Genomic DNA, 11,047 nt, shown 5'->3' on the forward strand with positions numbered 1-11,047 from the left:
TCTAAAAGAGTTATATTTAACAATTTAGTATTCATAAACTGATAAAAGCAAACAGAAAACAGTACAATAGATATGTCTAATGACTTGTAATTCTACCTTTTGTTATATCTTGTCACTGAGAAATATCTGAAGTTATCTTCATCAATGGAATTGTCCTCACCTTTGGATTAGAATGTAAAAATGATAATGGAAAATTTTTAAAAAACATAATGAATTATGTAAATTTCACTTAAGCAATTTTCAAACTGTCTTTACTTCATATTACTTGAATGTCCTTTTGGGTTTGATACCCTGTTATTTTTCAGGAGATTCAATGACGAAACCTACTACATGAATAAGCAAACTATTCAAATGTGAAATGTGTTCTTTTTAATTTCACTTGAATTTTTATCAAAATTAAATATTTTGGAAATTTGCAATAATTATGCCTGAATAATTCTATATAGTACTGAGTTTCACTGAAAACTTTTATCATGCCTTGACTTTCTGGAAGAAATAAAGCATCAAGGTTTAAAGTTAAGGTAGCTGATTTTTACAAGAAATGTAATTGTCCTTAGAAAAAATAATTTAATTAAAAATATGGGTGGGTAGGGAATCACATCATAGAAACAGGGGGAAAGGAAGAGGATAGGAGACTTTTGAAAGGGAAATCTGGGAAGGGAATAACATTTGAAATGTGAATAAATAATAAAACAAATATTTTTTAAATATGTGAAAAATGTAAGAATGCCAAAACAAATTTTAAGATAAAGCTTTGGCTCCAAGTTCGTCAAATGTCCTTATTGCACATAAATAGTTGCATTTTATGAATAAATAAAAAAGACCTTATCATGACATCTTTGATTATAGATATATAACAAAACTTTTACTGCATAAAATTTACAAAATGTGACCTCAGCCATAGTTCTTCCCTTTAGATAATAAACCATATGAAGTTTATGATTTTTCAAGGCAACTGTTTAATGTGATTACATAATTAATATATCTGTTTATCATATGCAAGTCTTGAGAAAAGAAGGAATAAAGAAGGGAAATAAAATTCGCAATATATAGAGTGAAAATATGAAAATAATATTTCTAAAAAGAAAAGAAAAAGAATGAATTATTATAAACAAGCATGGTATCCTATACCTACCTGTATTAACAGGACTTAGGATACTGAGACAACATTGAAAGGTTGATGGTAATAAAGATCAGTAAAAGTAAAACACTACATTTTCTCCTATATGCAACCCCAGATTTCAGTAGACAAAGAAGATTGTGGGAAAATGGTCAGCAGAAGCTATATATATGAAGGAATAGGGAATACAGTTGAGAACAAATATGTACAGAATATAATAATACATATTTTAGAGTATTGAAAGAGGAAGCTTATTTTGATTATCAACTAAATACTGAAAAAATATTAGGCAACCATTTTGTACTTTATTAATTACAAACAGGTTCAGATCCCTTATATAGAATACTCTGCGCAGTCATGAAAAACAGTATGTGTTTACCAAACATTGAAGACAAAGCTAAATACTTATATATTCCAATACATTTGAAAATAATTTCACCTAATAAAATTCATATTTGTGCAGGAGGTAATCTTTACTACACAGAGTTGTAAAATCAGAAATTGGAAAAATGTAAAACCTTATTGAACACGTAGAACATAAATTTCTATTTAATTGACAATACTTTTCCAAACAAGAATCTAGGATTTATTTTTTCATTTAAAATTTTTGATTACATGTTTATTTTTTTGTATAAGCCAGTTGTGTAAACCCACGGAGAGAAAAATAAGGTTTATGTTCCTTGGGTATTTGAGTTGAATTCTATTTTGAGTCATCTGAGGGGTGTGCTGGGAACAAATCATGAAAACCCTGGAAAAGAAGGAAGTGCTTTTAATGGCTTGCCAACATACCACAGCTAATGTTAGCCTGTGTTCTCAAAATGTAAATCCAAGGAAGCAAACTTAGTGCACTTTTAAAAAATGAGATACACTAATTCACAGTGTTACTTTATTAGAATAATTTTAAACAAATTTTGTTTTCAGGTATAATTTATCGATAGGTTTTTTTTTACTGTGTTCATAAAGTATTTATAAGTATTATTCATCTCTAATACACTTTTGCCTAGATTTTCTAAATATGATATAAATAGAAACAAGATATTATCACAGAAGTCATTGAAAAAAATGGGTGTAAGAATTTTCCAAAATTGAAAAATATCATTAAAGGTTCATTTTCCAAAATTAATATTTTGCATTATTATCAAAATACACAAGACAGGTAACCTTCTTTAGCAAAGGATTTTATGCAGCTCACAGGTCTTTGTTCTACAAATTTAATCCATGTAGCACAGACTTTGTCGGTAGTCTCTTGATGAATAGCAGAAATAAAAATGTATTGAAGAGAAAGTCAGAATAGAATATGAGAGGAATCCAACGATGCAGGAGTTTCTTAAATACTACCAAGGATATATATTGATAGGTCAAGAAGACTCAATTTCCTTTTATTTCCCTTTTGTTCTTTTCATTTGCTTTTCTTTACCTCCCTCCCTCTGTCCTTCCTTCTTTCCTTTCCTCTTTTATTACCACCATTTATTTGTCCATCCTCTTTTCTGTTGGGATAGTATTTATAATCTTATATTTACTAGATAAGAAATGTGCCACAGGTCTTCATTCAAATCATGAATTCTACTTATTAAATGCTCCAAGCAACTACTAAAGACAAAGCCTCTAACCCATGAACTTTATTTCTGAATAAATTGTACCTATACCTTAACAGTTCTCAGGTATGAATGATTTTTTATGAATTGTGCTACATTAAGAAAACCCATGCATTTAGCCATTTGTCCAAATGAAACTTAATTCATTACAACAGTCTTTTGTTTGTTTGTTTGTTTTCAAAGGATATCCTAGCCAAATGGAACCATACAATATAACAGGAACCTTGGAATTTATTTTACTTGGATTCTCAGAGGACCCTGAACTGCAACCCATCTTATTTTTACTATTCTTGCTCATATACCTGTTCACTGTGCTTGGAAATGTGCTCATCATCTTGGCTATCAGCTCTGATTCCCAGCTCCACAGTCCTATGTACTTCTTCCTCTACAACCTTTCATTGTCTGACATGGGCTTTAGTAGCACCACAATCCCCAAAATGTTAATGAATATGCATACCAATAACAAATCTATAACTTATGCAGCCTGCCTAACTCAGGTGTATTTTTTCTTCCTTTTTGCATGTATGGACAGCCTACTTCTCACAGTGATGGCCTATGACAGATGGGTTGCCATTTGTCATCCTCTACACTACCAAGTCATTCTGAATCCTCGTCTGTGTAAATGTTTGGTCTTAGTGTCATTTTTGTATCAGTCTCATGGATTCACAGGCAAACATCTTGATGCTATTACAACTAAAATTTTGCACTAATATAAATATTCCTCATTTTTTCTGTGATGTTCCAGAACTTCTAAAACTTGCCTGTTCTGACACCTCTATCAATAACATATTCAGGTTTCTCTTCACAATCATTCTTGGTTTCCTTCCTGTCTCAGGAATCATTTATTCCTACTATAAAATCATTTCCTCCATTTTTAAAGTTTCATCATTGTTGGGAAAATATAAAGCCTTCTCTACCTGTGGATCTCACTTGTCAGTTGTTTCCTTATTTTATGGAACAGGTATAGGTGTATACCTTAGTTCAACAGTTTCTAATTTTTCCATGGAAAGTGTGGTGGCCTCAGTAATGTATACTATGGTTGTTCCCATGATGAACCCCTTCATCTACAGCCTGAGGAACAGGGAAATGAAGAAAGCTCTCCAAAAATTTTTCAGTCGAATAGCATAACCTACCTGCCTATACAATCCCTTTGTTTCTTAAATTGTGGGCCATATAACTGAGAGTGTTATAAGTACATAAAAATGTAGCAACCATCAAAACTTACGAATGTAATATAATCAAAAATTAATGTGCATATATAATGAATCTAAAAGTATCTTGCAGTTCCTATCTGACCTACATGTTGCCAGTTTTCTATATGTGGCCATTAAAATTATTTAAAAATATATTTCAACATGGCCAGTTTTCTAAGCCTATACCATTAAAATTAGCTCTGCACAGGTTTTCATACAATGAAATGCAAATCAATACAGCAATATATACTTTGGATAAAATTGAATTTGATTGTTTTATGTTGTTATGCTTTTATCCTATGTACAAATGGAAGCATGGTTGTTTAATTACACAGAGTATCAATTTTCAATATTTTACTAACATAATTAATCAGCATGTGTTTATGAAATTATTGATAACTGTACAAGAACTTTTAATTTTAAAAATTGATGGTTTTGTTGCTGAGATCAGTTTCATAGAGCCACTATTTGCAGTATTAAGTTTCTTGGGTACTGGAACTTATTCACTTTTGATTATAGGATCACTAATAATAATTCAAAGCTCTGTGGTTTGTCTTAAACTCAATCCCTATAAGAAACATTAATCGGATGCAATGTGCTATTAGAATAGAGACAGGAAATTGTGTGGAATACATGTAATGAAAGCTATAGGGAGAATTGCTGGAGGTAAAGTGAAAATGGGGAATTTACATGCTTGTGTTTCACTATATATGTATGAATGTCTCATGTATAAAGAAAAAATTAAATAACCAGATTTAGTATGATATTGGGGTTGAATGTGGAAAACGTTCTGAAAAGTCAATAAAAGTACTCCTGCCATTTTGTACTATGTACTTATGTAACTCATATTTACTTGTAGTTTAATTAAAATATTAAATAAAATATTCACTAAGTCTAAGAGAACAAGGAAGTTATACATTCTTATATATAATAATTTCAGTTATGTTTATTTTCTTCATAGAAATGTAAAAACCTTTATATCAGTTTGCATATTTGCTTTTATCACTAATAAATGCTGAAATTTAATACATGCTGAAGATTTTGATTGTTATGTTCTTGCAATAGTTTTATTATACTTTAAATGACATTTTGATAGTGGACTGTCAGATATGATGAATACATGTTTCCCTGAAATTTACTATCTTTTACCATTTTTCTATGATCTTTTGATCACCTATACAATAACATTGTTTTTTAGAGATAAAAAGTCATTCCACATTCTATTTATAAAACATTTTGATCCACTCTTCTGTTTTAGATTTATGAACAATAGTACAAAAATAATGTTTTGCAATGATCTTCATGAAAGCTAGGAATCTTCTGAATATATGTGCAGGGATGATATATTTAATTGATTTGATACATTATTTTTAGTTTTGGTGAGTTCTTTATACTGATTTTTACACTGGCCACAATAGTACACATGTCCTCTAGCAGTATGTAGTTCAAATAAAATAATATTGAAGGAACAGATCATGAATGGATTGGGTCAGCTGGAAGTGAAGGCATCTAGGTTTTAAGACAATGTAGAGTTTGGAAGAGCTCACTTGTAGATTCAGTCAGATTGAAGTGAGCGTGTCTGCATTCAAAGTCAGGGTAGAGTGTTTGAATCAGGCAGTAACAGAAAATATCAAACACAAAAATAAAATAAAATAAAATAAAATAAATTCAAGAATAGAGCAAATTGGAACTTGTAAAAACTATAACAAAAGTAAGCCTTTGAATAATAGTTATAGAGGAACAAAAGAGTCATATAAAGGAGACAAAAATTTTCAACAAAACATGGAAAAATTCCTAATATAAGAAAAGATATGCATATTTAGAGCTAAGGTGCATGCAGAATATCAAGTAGGCAGGAGCAGAAAAATCAGCAATAACACTATACTAAGAAGCATAATACATACAGAACAAATAGAAGATATTAAAATATACTAGGGGAAAACAATAAATAATATAATGGAATGTTCATGTGAAGACAGACTGAAATAAAAGTAAAAATATTTACAGCATTTTCATAACCAAATGCAAGGTATTTGGAAAGGAACTCAAAGAATTGTTCATGATTTTTTTTTTGATTGGGTTTTTTCATTTAAATTTCAAATATTATTCCCTATCCCCCACAAAACACCGACCCTTTCCCACTACCCTCTCCCAACATTCCTGTATACTGGGGGTTCTAGCCTTCACAGGACCAAGTGTTTCTTCTGTCTTTGGTTCCCAACAAGGGCATCCCTCTGCAACATATGCAGCTGGAGATATGGGTCTGTTCATGTATACACTTTGGATGGTGGTTTAGTCCCTGGGAGCTCCGGTTGGTTGATATTGTTGTTCTTATATGGTTGAGGGCTGCTTAAGCTCCTTCAGACCTTTCTCTAACTCCTCCAATGGGGACCCCGTTTTTAATTTAATGGTGGGCTGCAGAATTTGCCTATATATTTGACATGCTCTGGCAGAGCCTATCAGATCCTGTCAGCATGCACTTCTTGGCATAAGCAATATTGTCTGGTTTTGGTGGCCTGTATGTATAAAGGCTGGATCCCCAGTTTGGGCAGGCACTGAATGACCATTCCTTCAGCCTTTGCTTCAAACTTTGTCTCCATTACTCCTCCTATGAATATATTTGTTCCTCAATCTAAGAAGGACTGAAGCATCCATACTTTAATCATTTGTCTTCTTGAGTTTAACATGATCTGTGGATTATATCTTTGGTAGTCTGAGCCTTTGGGCTCATATCCACATATCATTGAGTGCATATCATGTATGGTTTATTGATTGGTTTACCTCACTCAGGATGATATTTTCTAGTTCTGTCTATTTGCCTATGAACTTCATGAAGTTATTGCTTTTGATAGCTGAGTGGTACTCCATTGTGTAGATGTAGCACATTTTCTGTATCTATTCCTTTGTTGCAGGACATCTTGGTCCTTTCCAGCTTCTGGCTGTTATATGTGACACTGCTATGAACATGGTGTAACATGTGTCTGTGTTGGTCGTTGGAGTATCTTTTGGGTATTTGCCCAGGGGTGGTATATCTGAGTCCTTAGGTTGTACTATAACCAATTTTCTGATGAATCTCCAGACTGAATTCCAGAATGGTTGTACCAGCTTGTAATTTCACCAACATTAAAGGAGTGTTCCTCTTTCTCCACATCCTTGCTAGCAACTGTTCTCACTTGAGTTTTTTAGCATAGTCATTCTATGTCTTTTGGTTTGCATTGCTGTGATGACTAAAGATATTGAACATTTCTTTAGATACTTCTCAGCCATTTGACATTCATCAGTTGAAAATCCTTTGCTTAGCTCTGTACCCTATTTCTAATAGGGTATTAGATTCTCCGGAGTGTAACTTAGTGAGTTCTTTGTATATATTGTATTTTAGCCCTGTATCAGATGTAGGATTGGTAAAGATCTTTTACCTATCAGTTGGTTGCCTCTTTGCTGTTCTGAGAATATACTTTGCCTTATAGAAGCTTTGCAATTTTATGAGGTCCCATTTGTCAATTCTTGATCTTAGAGCATAAGCCATTGGTATTGAGTTCAGGAAATTTTCCCCAGTGCCCATATGTTCGAGACACTTCCCCGTGTTTTCTTCTGTGAGTTTGAATGTATCTGGTTTAACGTGGAGGTCCTTGAACCACTTGGACTTAAGCTTTGTACAGGAGAAAAATTGAATATCCAAATTAACAAAATTATAAATGAAAAGGGAGACATAACAACAGAAACTGAGGGAATTCAAAAAAATATCAGATCCTACTACAAAAGTTCATACTCAACAAAACTGGAAAATCTCGAGTAAATGAAAAGTTTGCTACAGATACCTAGTATCAGATACTAGTATCTGATACAGATACCAATGTTAAACCAGGATCAGATAAACCATCTAAACAGTCCAATAACGCCTAAAGAAATAGAAGCAATCATTAAAATCTCCCACCCACCCACCCCCCAAAAAAAGCCCAGGACTAGATGGATTTAATTCAGAAATCTTCCAGACCTTCAAAGAAGACTGGATACCATTATTTGTCATACTGCTTCATAAAATAGAAACAGAAAGAAAACTGCCCAATTTGTTCTTTGAAACAACAATTTCACTTATACCTAAATGACATGAAAAACTATTCAATACAATGCTCGAAAATCAAACCCAAGAGCACATAAAAATAACCATCCACCATGATCAAGTAGGCTTCATCCCAGGGATGCAAGGATGGTTCAATATATGGAAATCCTTCTTCATTATCTACTATAAAAGAGTTCAAGGGAATAAACCAAACCACGTGATCATTTTATTAAATGCTGATAAATCATTTGACAAAAGTCAAAACCCCTTTGTGATGGAAGTCTTAGAAAGATCAGAAATTCAAGACCCATACCTAAACAAAGTAAAAACAATGTACAGCAAACCACTGGACAATATCAAACTAAATGGAGAGAAACTCGAAGCAAACCCGCTAAAATCTGGGACTAGAAAAGGCTGCCCACTCTCTCTCCCTACCTATTAAATATATTACTTTAAGACCTAGACAAAGCAATTAGACAACAAAAAGAGATGACAGGGATACAAAGGTTTTAGTCAAAATATCGCTATTTGCAGAAGATATGATAATATACTTGAATGACTCCAAAAGGTCTTCAGAGAACTTGTACAGCTGACAAACAACTTCAGTAAAGTGGCTGGATATAAAATTAACTCAAACAAATCAGTAGCCTTCTTTACTCAAAGAATGAACATGTTGAGAAAGAAATAGGTAAATGAAACCCTTCACAATAGCCACTATATATATATATATATATATATATATATATATATATATATATATATATATATATAACTTTGGTGTGACTCTAACCATGCAAGTGAGAGATCTATATAACAAGAACTTCAAGTCTCTGCAGAAAGACATGGATTTGCAAGATTAATATAGTAAAAGTGGTCATCTTACCAAAAGCAATCTACAGATTCAATGCAATCTCCATCAAAATTACAACTCAATTCTTCATCGAATTAGAAACAATATTTGTAAATTCGTTTGGAATAACAAAACACCCAGGATAGTAAAAACTATTCTCAACAATAAAAGAACTTCTGGGGGAATCACCATACCTAACCTCTAGCTGTATTACAGAGCAATCATGATAAAAACTGTATGGTACTGGTATAGAGTCAGGCAGGTAGATCAATTGAATAGAACTGAAGACCCAGAAATGAACCCACATACCTATGATCACTTGATCTTTGACAAATTAGCTAAGACCATCCAGCAGGAAAAGTAACAGCATTTACAAACAGTGGTGCTGGTTCAACACGAGGTCAGCATGTAGAAGAATGCAAAATGAAACATTTTTATATCCTTGTACAAAGCTCAAGTCCAAATGTATCAAACACTACCACATAAAACCAAAAAACTGAAACTAATAGAGGAGAAAGTGGGGGAAAGTCTTGAACACATAGACTCTGGGGAAATTTTCTTGAACAGACCACCATTCATTTAAACTCTAAGATCAAGACTCAACAAATGAGACCTCATCAAATTGAAAAGCTTCTCTATGGCAAAGGACAATGTCAATAGGACAATATGGCAACCAACAAGTTGGGAAAAGCTCTTTACCAATCCTACATCCAATGCCGGGATAATATCTCATATATACAAAGACCTCAAGAAGTTGGACTCCAGGTAATCAAATATTCCTCTTAAAATTGGGGTACAGAGCTAAACAGAGAACCCTAAACTGAAGATTACTGAATAGGTGAGAAGCATCTAAAGGAAATTTCCACATCCTCAGTCATTAGGGAAATTAAAATTTAAACAACCCTGAGATTGCAACTCACAAGAATAAGAATGGCTAAGTTCAAAAACTGTGGTGACAACAGATGCTGGCAAAGATGAAGTAGAAAAGGAACACGCTTCCATTGACAGAGAGATTGCAAGCTAGTATAACCACTATGCAAATCAGTCTGGGGGTTCTGCAGAAAATTTGACATAGTACTAGCTGAAGACCCATATAGATCACTTCTTGGCAAGTACCAAAAAGATGCTCCAGCATATAATAAGAACACGTGCTCCTCTATGGTCACAACAGCCTTATTTATAATAGCAAGAAGCTGCAAAGAAACAGAAAAATGGATACAGAAAATTTGATAAATCTACACAATGGAGTACTACTCAGCTATCAAAAACATTGACATCATGAAATTCATTGATAAATGTATGGAACTAGAAAATGTCATCCTGAGTGAGGTAAACCAATCAAAAAAAAAACACATGGTATGCACTCACATAAGTGTATAATAGCCCAAAAGCTCTAATTACCCAAGATACAATCTAGAAACAACATGAAGCTCGAGAAGAATGATGACCAAAGTGCAGATGCTTCAGTTCTTTTTTTCTTTAAATTGGGAATTTCTTATTTACATTTCAAATGTTATTCTGTTTCCCAGTTTCCTGTCCATAAGCCCCCTAACACCTCTCCCTACCCTTCTATAAGGGGGTCCAACTTTGGCAGTACCAAGGGCTTCTCCTTCCCTTGAGGCCCAGCAAGGCTATCCTTTGCTACACATGCATTTGGAACCATTGGTCAGTTCCTGTATAGTCTTTGGGTAGTGGTTTAGTCCCTGGAAATTCTGGTTGTTTGGCAATGTTGTTCTTATGGGGTTGCAAGCCCTGTCAGCTCTTTCAGTGCTTGCTCTAATTCCTCAAACAGGGGTCCCATTCTCAGTTCAGAGGTTTGCTGTTAGCATTTGCCTCTGTATTTGACATGTTCTGGCTGTGTCTCTCAGGAGAGCACTACATCTGGTTCCTGTCAGCAAGCACTTCTTAGCTTCATCTATATTATCTAGTTTTGGTAGATACTATGGGACAGGCTCTGAATTGCCATTCCTTCAGTTTCTGCTTTTTGTTCACCCTTTTAAAGAAGGAATGAAGCAACCGTATTTTAGTCATACTTCTTGAGTTTCATGTGGTCCATGGATTGCATCTTGGGTATTTCGACTTTTGGGCTACTATCCACTTATTAGTGAATGCATTCCATGCATGTTTTTCTGTAATTGTTTACCTTATTCAGGATGATATTTTCTAGTTCATTCCATTTGCCTATGAATTTCATGAAGTCATGATTTTTAACAACTGAGTTTTTGATAT

General features: G+C 33.5%; 1 pseudogene; it reads left to right on the forward strand.

The window, feature by feature from the left end:
- Positions 1-2,888: 2,888 nt before the first annotated feature.
- LOC116907336 lies at positions 2,889-3,843 on the forward strand (annotated as a pseudogene).
- Positions 3,844-11,047: the final 7,204 nt, after the last annotated feature.

The sequence above is a fragment of the Rattus rattus genome, chromosome 8, assembly GCF_011064425.1.
Source record: "Rattus rattus isolate New Zealand chromosome 8, Rrattus_CSIRO_v1, whole genome shotgun sequence".
Taxonomy (NCBI): Eukaryota; Metazoa; Chordata; class Mammalia; order Rodentia; family Muridae; genus Rattus; species Rattus rattus.